Consider the following 14,955-nt stretch of genomic DNA (forward strand, 5'->3'; position numbering starts at 1 on the left):
CGCAGGTATGAGTGAGAGATATAGAGAGACAGATATGCTGACAGAACCAGAGGGTCTACTGCGAACGATGTTCGACGTGTTGCCTCTCTGTCACACTTACGTACGAATTTACAAGTGCGAAAAAGACGCATCGGGGTAGGCTCTCAGGACAGTGGAGGAATTACATACAGTCTTTGCCGCCTTAGGCCCCAAGCCCTACATAGCAAGCTCTAGCCGCCCCCCCTTTCTCAGCACCCATCATATAGACTGCCGCCCAAAATATCTGGCCGCCCTAGGCCCGGGCCTACTCGGGCTTAGGGCAAATTCGTAACTGCCTCAGGGTCGCGTGGGTCCGCTACGCCCGCTTGCTATCGTTTTTAACTAGGACGCTTGTCACTGGACCATAGACACCGAAGTTTGCAAATCGCGAGCATCTTTCTCTGTCACTGTAATTACTCCTTTATAGGAGTAAAAGAGAAAGATGCCCGTAATTTGCGAACTTCGGTGTTCACGGTACTAGGCCACCTAAGCGAAAAGAGAAGAGTCGTGAAATGTAAAGAAACTAGTGATGTGCCGTTCCTAGTAAATTTTCCAAAGAGGGTAAATTCCCAGTAACGTTTCTGGTATCGTCCCAAAAGTCAGTAAATTACGATAAAGTTCTATTTTTCTTTTATTATCAATGTGTTTATTATTTTTATAACAATGCATAAATGTGTCTGTAATGTTTAAGGACTTTGGATTACAATTTTGGCAATTATTTATTCCGTATTGGCTCTCATTTCACCAATTTAAACATGCCGAAATAAATACATACCTATTTATATAAACTTACTTAAGTACCTAATAAGAATTGTGTAACACTGATTCTCATCGTGCCGACATCATGGTCACCCTAATGAGTTTGACAATGTTGTCTTGTATTTTTATCGCAAAATGTAATAATTGTGGCTTCCTGGTGAAACAATATTCCACAATTAGAAATTCTTTCACTCCCACAACCTTTAACGCAACATTTATTCACCATTTTTAGGAAATTTTGCATTCACGTGTTTTGATAACATGTCATAACGATAGGGATACCAATTAACATTCAAAGTTTCTACAATGTCTACCACACCAAAATTAATGTTTTTTTTTGTTGTGCGCGTGCTTGGTTAAATCAGTTAATAATATTGACATCATACGTATTTACAAATTTCTTAAAAGATATCAGAACCTTACTCTGAATATAGCATTTAAATAATATAAGAAGTTATTTAATTTGAGTAGTATATTGATATGAATACTACCACAATGGTATATTTTTAACATTGGCAACATGTGGGAGTGAGACACCGCGACCCACCTTTTCTATCTCAAGTGGACCGTTTTCTCTAGTCTGGTACGAACGTCTTTCTAGCTCGGTGATAAAGTTTAATTTAGTATGGCAAAAAAAGTGACAGTGCAGTCCATCTTATAAGTCCATGATTAATACCTATTGTTATAGTTTAACTTAACAGATTTTGAAATTTCCTGCAGTAATTATGCTTTCGACTGCAGGAGTATTGCAGCACGATAATACTGCCGACTGCATTACTGCTACAAAATCAAAATAGATGTTGCTGCCCAGTTTTTTTACATTTGCAGTTAGCAGTATTATCGTACTGCAATACTGCTGCAGTCGAAAGCATAACCTGCGCCTGCCACTAGCGTTTCTTAGGTCGAGCCGCCACTGGTGCTAAGTAATTACTAGTAGGTCGAGTAGTTAGAAGAATATAGCTAGAATAAAATTATTTGTGTGTTTTTAATATCACTCTACCTATAGTAGAAGAGCCGGCCGCAAATTTTCTAACCGACTTGATACCACGATGAAATGCACAATGGTTTCCCATAAAAGTGATGCTAAGTCCGAATTCGATAGTCTGCCACGGCGGAACTTGCCGAAAGTACGAAAAAGAAGGCCACTTCCGGTGCGAAAAAAGGGGGCTGATTTAACCCATCTGATACCGAAATAATAGTTATGGCAGCAGTTAGAAATTTACATGTAGACACATAAAAGCGAAGTCTGCCAGTATTTTTTTTGCCGGAAGTGCTTGGCAGACGCTCTCAAAGGTGGCCAGCGGGACCCCTAATTTAACCCATCTGATACCACCATGAAACCAATTCCAGTCGGTAGGTATGAACCCTCATGTCAGGAATATATAAGTCTGCCAAGGCTTTTCCTGCCGAAACACCTTGGCAGACGAGATTATGTAAGCAAGGTCGGCATCGGTTACCCTACACTAACCCATCTGATACCACCATGAAACCAATTCCAGTCGGTAGGTACGAACCCCCATTTTAGGAATATATAAGTCTGCCAAGGTTTTTCCTGCCGAAACACCTTGGCAGACGAGATTATAAACAAGATGACCATCGGTTACCGTACACTAACCCATCTGATACCGCCATGAAACCAATTCCAGTCGGTAGGTATGAACCCTCATTTCAGGAATATATAAGTCTGCCAAGGCTTTTCCTGCCGTAACACCATGGCAGACGAGATTATGTAAGCAAGGTCGGCATCGGTTACCCTACACTAACCCATCTGATACCACCATGAAACCAATTCCAGTTGGTAGGTATGAACCCCCATTTTGGAAATATATAAGTCTGCCAAGGTTTTTCCTGCCGAAACACCTTGGCAGACGAGATTAAAAGCAAGATGACCATCGGTTACCGTACACTAACCCATCTGATACCGCCATGAAACCAATTCCAGTCGGTAGGTATGAACCCTCATTTCAGGAATATATAAGTCTGCCAAGGCTTTTCCTGCCGTAACACCATGGCAGACGACATTATGTAAGCAGCATCCACATACGAGGGATCCGTATTTTGGGATTATACAGATTACGGACATTATTAATAGCTGTAGGCTTATTTATTACTTTATGCTTATACATATTTGTATATTATTATGTTATTAATAAAATATATTTATAATTTATTAAACCTAAACTTAATACATTGGGAATTCATTACCTGCTTACGGCAGTAGTAGGGATAAGTGGGTCAGTTCTGGCTCACTGAGCCAGGCCAACAGTCCCTCCCCCTTTTTTAACCGACTTCCAAATCCCAAAGGAGGAGGTTATCAATTCGGTTGTATGTTTTTTATTTTTTTTATTTTTTTTATTTTTTTTATTTTTTTTATTTTTTATGTTTGTTACTCCATATCTCCGTCATTACTGGACCGATTTTGAAAATTATTTTTTTGATTGTATGTATATGCATACAGATTGGTCCCGTTTTTGTCAAAATCCAGTTCTGATGATGGGATCCATGAGGAATCGACGGAACTCCTCAAATCTTAAAGGCATACATATGGTGATTTTTGTGTTTTTATCAACAAATCAAGCATATACATTCAAAAACGTGACATTTGATGAAGTGGAACTGCTGATGATGATCAGAACGGAACTCTGCAACGACGCATAGTTCACCTTTAGCGATTTGGCCTCTTCGTTATGTTTGTTCAGCAAGTTAAGTTTTTAAGCCACAATTTTGTCAAGCTTGAGTTCTGATGATGGGATCCATGAGAAATCGAGGGAACTCCTCAAATTTTAAAGGCATGCGTATAGAGATTTTTGTATTTTCATCAGAAAATCAAGCATTTTCATTAAAAACTGTCGCATTTGATGAAGTGGAACTGCTGATAATGATCAGAACGGAACTCTTCAACGACGCATAGTTCACGTTTGGCGATTTGTCCTCTTCGTTATGTTTGTTAAGCAAGTTTAGTTTTTAAGCCACATTTCTGTCAAGCTCGAGTTCTGATGATGGGATCCATAAGGAATCGAGGGAACTCCTCAAATCTTAAAGGCATACGTATAAATTTTTTTGTATTTTCATCATAAAATCAAGCATTAACATTAAAAACTGTCGCATTTGATGAAGTGGAACTGCTGATGATGATCAGAACAGAACTCTTCAACGACGCATAGTACATGTTTGGTGATTTCGAATTTCGATTTTGACTTGGACTGGGACCCGGACTCATACCCGGATCCGGTTCAAACCCGGACTCGGACTCGGACTCGGACCCGGACTCGGACCCGGACTCGGACCCCGACTCGGACCCGGACTCGGACCCGGACTCGGATCCGGACCCGGACCCGGACCTGGACTTGGACCGGGACTCGGACCCGGACTCTGACTCAGAGACCCGGACCTTGACCCGGAAAACCACTATGATACCTAAACTAAATAAACCATTATGATTACCTACCATAAAATGGGGATATGATGATGCCAAACCCCTCCCGCTCAAACTCCCGTACACCGCACCGCCTGCGCCGTTAAGTGGGTTAGGTTAGGTTTGAACTGCGATCCTCACAGAACCGAACAAAAGTGGGTTAGGTTTGGTTAGAACTGCGAGTCTTACAGAAACGAAATGCTACTAGAAAAGTGGGTTTGATTAGGTTCGAACTGCGATCCTCATAGAACCGAACTGCTATCAGAGAAGTGGGTTAGGTTAAGCTAGATAACTACGACCCTTACGGAAATGAAATGCTACTAGAAAGTAGGTACTGGTTTTACCTCCTTTTCTACTTAGTGCACCATCTACCATAATCTTTCACCGGGCCCCATAGAAGTCGGTTTTTTTTTCTTAAAAATTATTCCCTTGTTGAGGCCCTGCAACCTTGCCTTGAACCCAAACTAATGTCATTGTAGCTCGAATCTAACCTAATTTATTTTTATTGCTTTTAGAATATTTCAATTATCTACTTTTGCAAAGTTAAATGTTGAAATCTCTATTTCGAAAAATGGAATTTTAATGTGACTTTAACACGTTCACTGCGTTACGGGGGCTTTAAGCCCCGTACGATGTCATCATTCAGTGCGAAGTTAAATTTATTTTAGAAGTTAAAGGGGGAGGGGAGGGTGCACACATTTTACCACTTTGGAAGTGTCTCTCGCGCAAACTATTCAGTTTAGAAATAAATGATATTAGAAACCTCAATATCATAAGCGATAAGACCGCCTGTTGTTACCTCTATTGTCTTTTTAGGGTTCCGTACCCAAAGGGTAAAACGGGACCCTATTACTAAGACTTCGCTGTCCGTCCGTCCGTCCGTCTGTCACTTCGCTGTCCGTCTGTCTATCACGAACCGTGATAGCTAGAGAGTTGAAATTTTCACAGATGATGTATTTCTGTTGCCGCTATAACAACAAATAGTAAAAACAGAATAAAATAAAGATTTAAATGGGGCTCCCATACAACAAACGTGATTTTTGACCAAAGTTAAGCAACGTCGGGAGGGGTCAGTGCTTGGATGGGTGACCGTTTTTTTTTTGCTTTTTTTTTGTTTTTTTTTTTGCATTATGGTACGGAACCCTTCGTGCGCGAGTCCGACTCGCACTTGCCCGGTTTTTTTATGTTATTGTCCATTTATTGTAAACTAAGTGTATGTGAGGCGTGCAATAAAAAGTATTGTATTGTATTGTATCATTTTTGAAGACCTATCCATAGATACCCCACACGTATGGGTTTAATGAAAAAGACATTTTAAGTTTCAGTTCTAAGTATGGGGGACCCCCAAAATTTATTGTTTTTTTTTCTATTTTTGTGTTGAAATCTTAATGCGGTTCACAGAATACATCTACTTACCAAGTTTCAACAGTTCTTATAGTTTCGGAAAAAAGTGGCTGTGACATACGGACGGACAGACAGACAGACATGACAAATCTATAAGGGTTCCGTTTTTTGCCATTTGGCTGCGGAACCCTAAAAAGGAGGTATTAATTCGGTTTTTTAATGTTTGATATCTCCGTCATTTTGGGATCGATTTTGAAAATTATTTTTTTAGTTGAGTTGTAACTTGTAAGTATATACATACAGATTGGTTCCGTCTTTGTCAAAACCCAGTTCTGATGGTGAGATTTATGAGGAATCGAGGACACTCTTCAAATCTTGTAAGGGTGGTTCACGTTTGTATGGGAAAAATTCAAACTCTAGCTAGAAGAAGCGGCACCCCCTCATTTTGTTACACTTATTATGTTGACAAAATACGCCAAGCATCTTGCAATCTTAACTACAAGGGGGTGCTCAAACACATTGAAATTTTTCAAATTGTATGAAATCAAAAAAATAAATAAGTTACTATTTTTTTGATTTTTATGTAAGTAGTAGTTTTCACATTATTTGAAAGTGTGATTTAAAAGATATTATTTTGTAAGAAAATGTTTTTCTACTTCAAAACTTATACATCACATGTGCAAATAGTGTGAAACCAGATATTTTAAATAAAATTCTGAATCATAATTACTCTTTTTGTTGGATTTCAAACAACATACAAAATTTCAACGTGGTTGAGCACCACCTTGTATAGCAGTGTTGAGTCGCTCACTCGCGAGGCACCTCATTTGTACCACTCAACTCAAAAATGTCTTACTTCACTCCTCTATTCATTTTACTCATTTACTCGCGCGCATCACAAACACCTCTTGCCACACAAATCATTCACACACTTCAAATTTCAAAAAAACTCTTATCCTTTCAAATTCACTCGCGAACCTCAAAAAATCAACGCTCCTCACAACTTGCAAAAGAGTCCCTGGATGGCACGAGGCGCTAGGTGCTCGCCTGCTCGCCGACATACAAAACTCAAAATGTCTCAAATGAAGAAAAGTTGCTTCTCTGTTGCACTTGTAAATTCGTACGTAAGTGTGACAGGGAGGCAACATGACGAACATGGATCGCGGTACGCACTCTGTATACCAGACAGGCATTTACGAAGCTTGCTTATAAACAGTAATCCTTTAGTGACTAAAATATTATTGAAATATAATACTGTAGCGTACACAATATATGATCATTTCAATAAGTTTCAAGTTTATTAAATAAAAAGTAAGTATAATTTGCATAGGTAAAATAAACATGTAGATGTAAATTATAACGATTTGAATTTGCAATACTTTTTATTAACATTATTTGTAAACGACTTCGGACTGATAAATTATGATTGTGACATATTTTTATTTATTTTGTTCGTTCGTACGTCGTTGTAGCTAATTTTAGTTCTTTAATACCTAATACCTAGTGATAATTCTTATAATTATACCAAAATAACAAAATATGGACATCGTTTTCGCCATTAAATTTACCCGCGGATCTTCCTTGGTGCCTTTTGCATGAAAAAATGAAATGTAAATGTAGCCGGCGGCGGCCGGAGCGAATGGTGATGGTGAAAAAGACGCCGGCTCTACGACTTATATGATTTAAAGGCAACTGATAAAAGACCGGAATTTCTGGAGTACGTCAAAAATTATTCTAAATCTTTTAAAATGTTGTGTGTCGCCGCTAAAGCCGATTATTTGTCAAAAAAGATCCTAAATTCCAGCGATAAAGTCAAAACTGTATGGCAAGTTATCAGTAATGAAACTGGAAAACGTAAACTGAAGGATCCGCACTACAACCTACGAATTGCTGACACTTTAGTAAGTTCCGACCGTGAAGTGGCAGATCATTTTGAGCGGTTTTTCTCGAATATCCCGGTAGAAACAACAAGATCCCTTAATTCATCGCCAGACGTCGCTGAAGAAATTTTGAAGACAAATGTGGCAGAATGTACAGAAATCTTCAAATTTTCGTATGTCTCATCGAATATAGTTCTTAAGACTTTTAGGTCTTTAAATTTAAAGAAAACAGAAGATCTTTGGGGCCTGTCTGTCAAAGTATTAGATTACATCATTGAGTCAATTACACCATACTTAGCTGAGATTTTCAACAGATGCATTGATGCTGGAATTTTTCCAGATATTATGAAACATAGCAAAATTATCCCTCTGTTTAAATCAGGAACGAGAACAGATCCCACGAACTTTAGACCGATTTCAATACTACCGGCATTAAGCAAAGTGTTCGAGAAACTTATTTTGAATCAACTATTGTCACATTTCAACAGAAACAAACTGCTTGACAGCAATCAATTTGGTTTCACCAAAGGTCGATCAACTACTGACGCCGGTGCGGTACTTCTAAAACACATCTTTGATGCTTGGGAAAAAGCTCAAGATGCTGTTGGAATTTTCTGTGATCTGTCAAAGGCATTTGATTGCGTTAATCACGAAAATTTAAAGAGAAAATTAAGCCGCTATGGGATAAAAGCTAGTGCCCTTGACCTGGTCTCATCGTACCTTTCGGATAGAACTCAGCGAGTAGTTATTAATGGAACTCAATCGGCGGGGTCCCCGGTAGCCCTCGGAGTGCCTCAAGGTTCAATTCTTGGTCCCTTCCTGTTCTTGGTATACATTAATGACTTACCAAAAGTTGTGCAAGATAGACATGATATAGTGTTATTTGCAGATGACACTTCCCTTATATTTAAAGTGGACAGAAAGGAAAATAGCTTCGAGAGCATTAATGACGCGCTATCTACCATTGTAAACTGGTTTACGGCAAACAATTTGCTTTTGAACGCCAAGAAAACCAAATGCATCAAGTTTACGCTACCTAACGTCAAGCAGGTGAATAACAGCAAGATTAAAATAAAAGGTGATACGCTAGAATTTGAGGACCGAACTGTTTTCCTGGGAGTCACTCTAGACTCCAAACTGCAATGGCATGCACATATAGGCACTCTAGCCGGAAAACTTAGTTCAGCAGCCTATGCAGTGAGGAGAATCAAACAGCTGACAAACGTAGAGACGGCCAGGCTGGTATACTTTAGTTACTTCCATAGTGTTATGTCTTATGGAATTCTGTTGTGGGGAAAAGCGGCAGATATTCAGACAATATTTGTGCTGCAAAAACGAGCTGTACGTTCCATCTATGGACTGGGCGCTCGAGTATCCCTAAGAGAGAAATTCAAAGAAGTTAACATTCTTACCGTTGCATCTCAATACATACTAGAGAATATTATGTATGTTCGGAAAAACATCCACGAATTCAAGGTTAACAGTGATATCCATAACTATAACACTAGAAACAAACATAAACTTGCTGTGCCCGCCCACCGCCTCCGTAAGGTTAGTACGTCTTTCGTCGGGAACTGTACACGTTTTTATAACAAAGTCCCCACTGATGTAGTGGATTTACCACTTCATAAATTTAAGTCGCACATTAAGCACTCCTTGTTACGTAAGGCGTACTACACTGTAAATGATTTTATAAACGATAGAGATGCTTTTAAGCCGGTAGCTTGATTTCATTAGTATAATAAGAATTAAATAAATATTGTTTTTTTTTACATTATGAATTAAATATGCTAGTGTTGACACAGTAGAATTGACACATGAGACAATGATGTTCTCGCTTGATTATATTGTTTAATTTAATTTTAGTTTTGGACACTTGGAGACCTTATACATCTCTAAGTACATATTTATTTATTTGATTTTTATTTTTGATTGTACATACTTACCTATATTTTTAATGTTTCTGACACTTAGAGACCTTTACATCTCTAAGTCAACTTAGGCTAGTAATTATGTGAAGCTATATTACTGTCTTTTTATGTAACATATGAGCACAAAATGCCGTGTCTTACAGCTACATGTTATTACTATTTTAATATTAATATAGGCCGGTAGCTTGAACATGTCATGCTCGCTTAAAAGTCTTTGCTTACGGTGGCGTTGTTGATCGGGTCGCCACTTTCCCGAATGAAGGTTGAGGGAGGCGATGGCTGAGATACGCGTCATACTCGTGAACGGGTGCTGTTTGTGGAGACTGGTCTGTTAAGCTAACACGAGCTATTATACTTAGTAACTTTTATTAATTAATTACAGTGAGACGCCTCATTCTGTTCTCGTATGTTTCTTTTCTTTTAATGAATGTATTAATTATACAGGATATTGACTCTTGGAGACCTTATACATCTCTAAGGATAACTTGATAAACTATATAATCTTATAGTTCTGACACCTAGAGACATTTACACCTCTAAATATTATAGATTTTTTTTGTGTGTGTTTTTTTATCTGTATTTTGTATGTAATTCGACATTAAGAGACCATATACATCTCTTAGTAATTGTAATACGTTAGATTGAATTGTTAGTTTTATTTTATAAAATTGTTGATGTTATTATTTTTGCTTTTATGTAAATTCAATGTTGACGTGTAAAAGTGCCCTTGTGGCCTATTTGCTGAATAAATGTTGATGTTTTTGATGATGTTTTGATGGTGCTTTGTTTAATATCATATTGATGATATTACTGTTAAATTATCTGAAGTGGTAAGTTAGTCACTTCTATACAGGGTGAAATTTAAATCACTGGCCATATTCATTCCCGGCACTAGGTTACACTTAAGGAATCTATTTAGCGAAAAAAAAGAGTACATTTTTTTTAAATTTTCATTTTTCAATATTTAAATATTTTCCACGAGTCGTGGTCACCCTATTACCACAAACGTAAACAAACCTAATAGTAGGTTTTAAGAACAACATCAGCAAAACCCTTATCTGACCTTCACTGAACCTTATAATCGTTGCAATAGGGTCCACCCAGTTAGTGTTGGCGATAGTAGGCAGGTTTATCAATTTCGAGGGTAGTCTAAACTAAACCATTCCGCGCTAGCGGTAAACATAACGGTAAGCATAAATGATTAGTCACTCGTCACTCGCCAACCTTAAAATAATAATCGCGCGCGTACTAAGGTTTAAAAAAATGTTTTCGAACCGGGAATATTACGAAATGGTATTACGATGTTATTTATTAAGTGGTGAAGTGTTTACGTGGTGCACAAAGATTATACGAAATGGAATCAGTTCCACGCCTTCGCAGACAAGGATTGAATCCAAGAGTACCATCTCGTGGGACTTTCGTTAGTTGCGTAAGTTGATTCAATTTTTTAAATACGCTTGAAAGCAAAGATTCCTGACCTAGTTTTTACTCAATGTTTTTAAGCCACGGACGTTTTGTTAATAATCATTAGTCAGAAATCACATTTTAGATTAAAAATGGGTTGCCTTTGCATTTTGGCGGTTCTAAGCCCGTTAAAGTATGAAGGAAAAATTAGCAACTTATGTAGGTAAGCGTCTTCTTATCTCGCTGCAATAGGGTTCATAATTGGTGACGCGATTGCAAACAGCAAGAGGGGCGGGGTGTCAATGACCTTAACTGATAAGAGAGAAGCGGGTGTAGTGGGTAGTTGTCGGTTCACCATAACGTACGAGGTTTTTAGGACAACTTGATGATGAGTTATTTCGAAAAAAAAGTACTGAGCGGTATTAAAAGAAAAAACACGTGTTTAATATTTTTTCGAGTTCTTTCGGGTGTTTCAATTTGGCCAGTGAATTAAATTTCACCCTGTATAATGTGAAAATATTGAATTTGTTCTCCTTAGTTTGTTAAAAATGTGGTAGTTTTATGGTTATGAAATATATCACTACATATTATGAAACAAAGTCCCCCGCCGCGTCTGTCCGTATGTGTGTTTGTTTGTATGTTCGCGATAAACTCAAAAACTACTGGACGGATTTTCATGCGGTTTTCACCTATCAATAGAGTGATTCTTCAGGAAGGTTTAGGTGTATGTATAATTTGTTAACCCGTGCGAAGCCGGAGCGGGTCGCTCTCGCTAGTGATTATTATACTTAAAACTATATCAAGTAGCAAGGAGGAGGACAAAACAATCTAACAATAAAAAAGAGCTAAATTAGAACAAGTTTCATAAAAGCAGCAAATTAAGTTAGAGTCTGTGCGGAAAGAGAAGAGTCGTGGGATTTGAGGGCGCGCCAGTGCTATTTTATGGTTTTTGCTATGCTGACAACACTGGTCACGTGATAATAGTACGACACTAAAGGTCATGATACTTGAATCCCTTTTGTTCCGGTTTTTTACCACGGCTTACTAAACAGAGCCTGGTGGTGGTGTCGGCTCCTCAACTCAATCCTCTGATTTAGCGCAGGCACTAGGTTTCTTTTTAAAACACACTTGTAGATACTAAAAAGTGACAGTGCGATTGACAAAACTGCTAAAACTAGTTAAGAATCTGCCCAGTACAACTGTAATTTTAGTACCAAACAAGATAGAGTCTCATTTATGTACTGCCTAATCTGTGCAGTCCAACAGTTATTAAAACCGGGTAGATCGGGTAGAAATTGGGCAATAGAACTGTAATTTTAACTGGGATATATTTCACCCATTGTAAACTTGACTTGTAATGTATGTGTACATTATTAATAATAAATATGAATATGAATAAAAATAGTGCATAAGTAGGTAGGCCTTATTGGGATATGTCCGGTTCTCTCATCTCACGATATTTTACTTCGCCGAAAAGTCACTGCTAAATATGAAATATAATTTCGTAACTAACAGAACCTACAAATAAAGAAATATTTTATTAGAAAAAGTTTTATTCAGAACCTAGTAAACGAACTTACAAATAAAGAAATATTTTATTAGAAAAAGTTTTATTCTTTGTAATCGATCTCAGAATTAAAATATTAAATGTCACTTATGTTTGAGCTAGCTTCAGAACAACCAGGGACACTCATAGAACTATCTTCATCTGAACTGGATGTGCTTGAATCCGGCACGTAGATTACGAATTCTTGCATATCACCTACTTAGCGGTCTTTTATTCGAGATACCGTAGGTACTTTTACACAATCCTGAAAAAGAAATTACATATAAATATGCATAAAATAGCAAGTATCAAGACTATTTGTCAGTTATTTTAAAGATCATGAAAGACCTGCATATTTATGAAAATTAATATATTTTGAATGAATATACTTACCGATTATGTACCGGAGACAAGTTACTTAGGGGGCTTATTAAATAGGTAGTTATTTAATATTAAATACAACATCAATACCCGCGAATAGCGGAAACACGTTCCGCGACTTTTTGTAAGTCGATAGTCGGCTTTTAGCCGTTTTCTTCCCGCTGACAAAACCGAACAATGTTAAATATAACTTTCCTTGTGGTTTTATGTACGGTTTCATCGTGTTTTGAAAATATTATATACATAAAACTTGCGGTTTTTGTTAATAAAAATATACAATGACAGAAGTTTGTTTACTTTTTACAAGACAGGCGTCAAAGGTTTGATTGCCATATAAAATTTAAAATTTTAGTTCCCGTTTCTGCCACGACTCTTCTCTTTCCGCACAGACTCTACTATGTGGGATCTTTCTCCTATAAGTTCTATTCTTACCTTCTACCTCCAGAATTGCACTCCTTAATTATTATTATTTATTAATTTACAAAGGAAGTGATGAATACATAAATATGTATATTTATAAAATATTTTTGCACCGTTGGCCCGTTGGATTAATCGAATAGTCGACGCTAAAAATATGCTAGTACCTCACCTCATTTGAAGTAAGACATTGTAACACCTCATTTTAGAAAATGAGGTACTCATACAAACTCATTTAAAATTGATGTCCTACCCATCACTATTGTATAGTTCGTTTTTTTGCATTAGAAAGAACTTGCAAGAAGGTAAGCGATCTTAGCATGTCTTTTAAGTGAAAAACGCTTTTCAAAATTCAAAAACTATTACTTATGAAAGCAGACGAATATAAATGATCGTACTAGATTAATACTTGTTACATATTTGCCGTAACTTATTTTTAAAATGTGTTTTTCAATTAAAAGACACATCAAGATTGTTTACCTAATTTCTAATGCTAAAAAAAACGCAGTATAGTTAAGATAAATTAAGAAACTTATACACCAAGTTTCTTAATTTATCTCAACTATAATCTCAATTTATCAACATAATAAGTGTAACAAAATAAGGGGGTGCCCCTTAGGAAAAAAAATGTTTTTTGAACCACTCTAACATATAGTGATACTGGTGGATTTTAAACAAACCAAGCATTTACATTCAGAATTGTGACATTTGATGAAGTGAAACTGCTGATGATGATCAGAATGGAACTCTTCAACGACGCATAGCTCATGTTTGGGGATTTGTCCTCTTCGTTATGTTTGTTAAGCACGTTAGATTTTTAAGTCATATTTTCGTGAAGCTCAAGTTCTGATGATGGGATCCATAAGGAATCGAGGGAACTCTACAAATCTTAATGGCATTGTATAGTGACTCTTGTATTTTCATCAGGCAAACAAGGATTTACATTAAGAACAGTGGCATTTGATGAAGTGGTATTGCTGATGGTGATCAGAACGGAACTCCTCGACGACTTGTCTTTTTCTAATTGATTGTTAAGCAAGTTACCCCACTGGCAAAACAAGCAAGATTTTGAATTCGACTTCTACCTGAACCTGGACCCGGACGCGGACCCGGAGTCGAGATCGCGAATTCGGACACGGACCCGTTTTCTATTTGGTTGGTGTAAATGGAGTTGGTGAATTTTTTGATTAATTCGGGCGAAAACTGGAAGGTTAGGTATCATAAAATGTTCATGAGGAGATGGTATCATTACCAACAACTGTGGAAAATACTGTTTAGTTACTCTTTATTTAAAAATAGCAAAATCAAATTGCATGATTTCATTCGTTTTCTCCACTGTACACAGAATAAGTAATGATATTTAGACTAGACAAAAAAATTCAAAATCGCTCTCCTTCTTGATGCGACTGGCAAATCATATTACTTTTTGGAAACCGGGTTTTTTAACCTAATTAGACCCCGCTGAATCCGATCCGGTTGCTCGATCGAAATCTTGACCGGAAGTGAGATATTTGACATTAAAGGTCCGTTTTTTTCGTTTTTCGTAAATAACTCTTAAACGGTGGTGTATAGCAAAAAATGTTCTATTACATAAGTAATATGCATAAAATTGCCTACAAGAAAGATTCAGTACAATTTTTCGCTAGGATCTATATTCAAAGAGATTTTAACGCGGGAAATTTAATTATAATCACTTCTAAGGTCCCGTTTTTTAGGTTTTCGTAAATAACTCATAAACGGTGGCCAATATCAAAAAATGTTGTTAGACGTTAATAATCTACACAAAATTTTGAACAAAAAAGATTCAGTACACTTTTTGCAGGGATCAATATTTAAAAAGATAATAAAGAGGGAAAGTTA

This window comes from Cydia fagiglandana, chromosome 5 (assembly GCF_963556715.1).
Source record: "Cydia fagiglandana chromosome 5, ilCydFagi1.1, whole genome shotgun sequence".
NCBI lineage: Eukaryota > Metazoa > Arthropoda > Insecta > Lepidoptera > Tortricidae > Cydia > Cydia fagiglandana.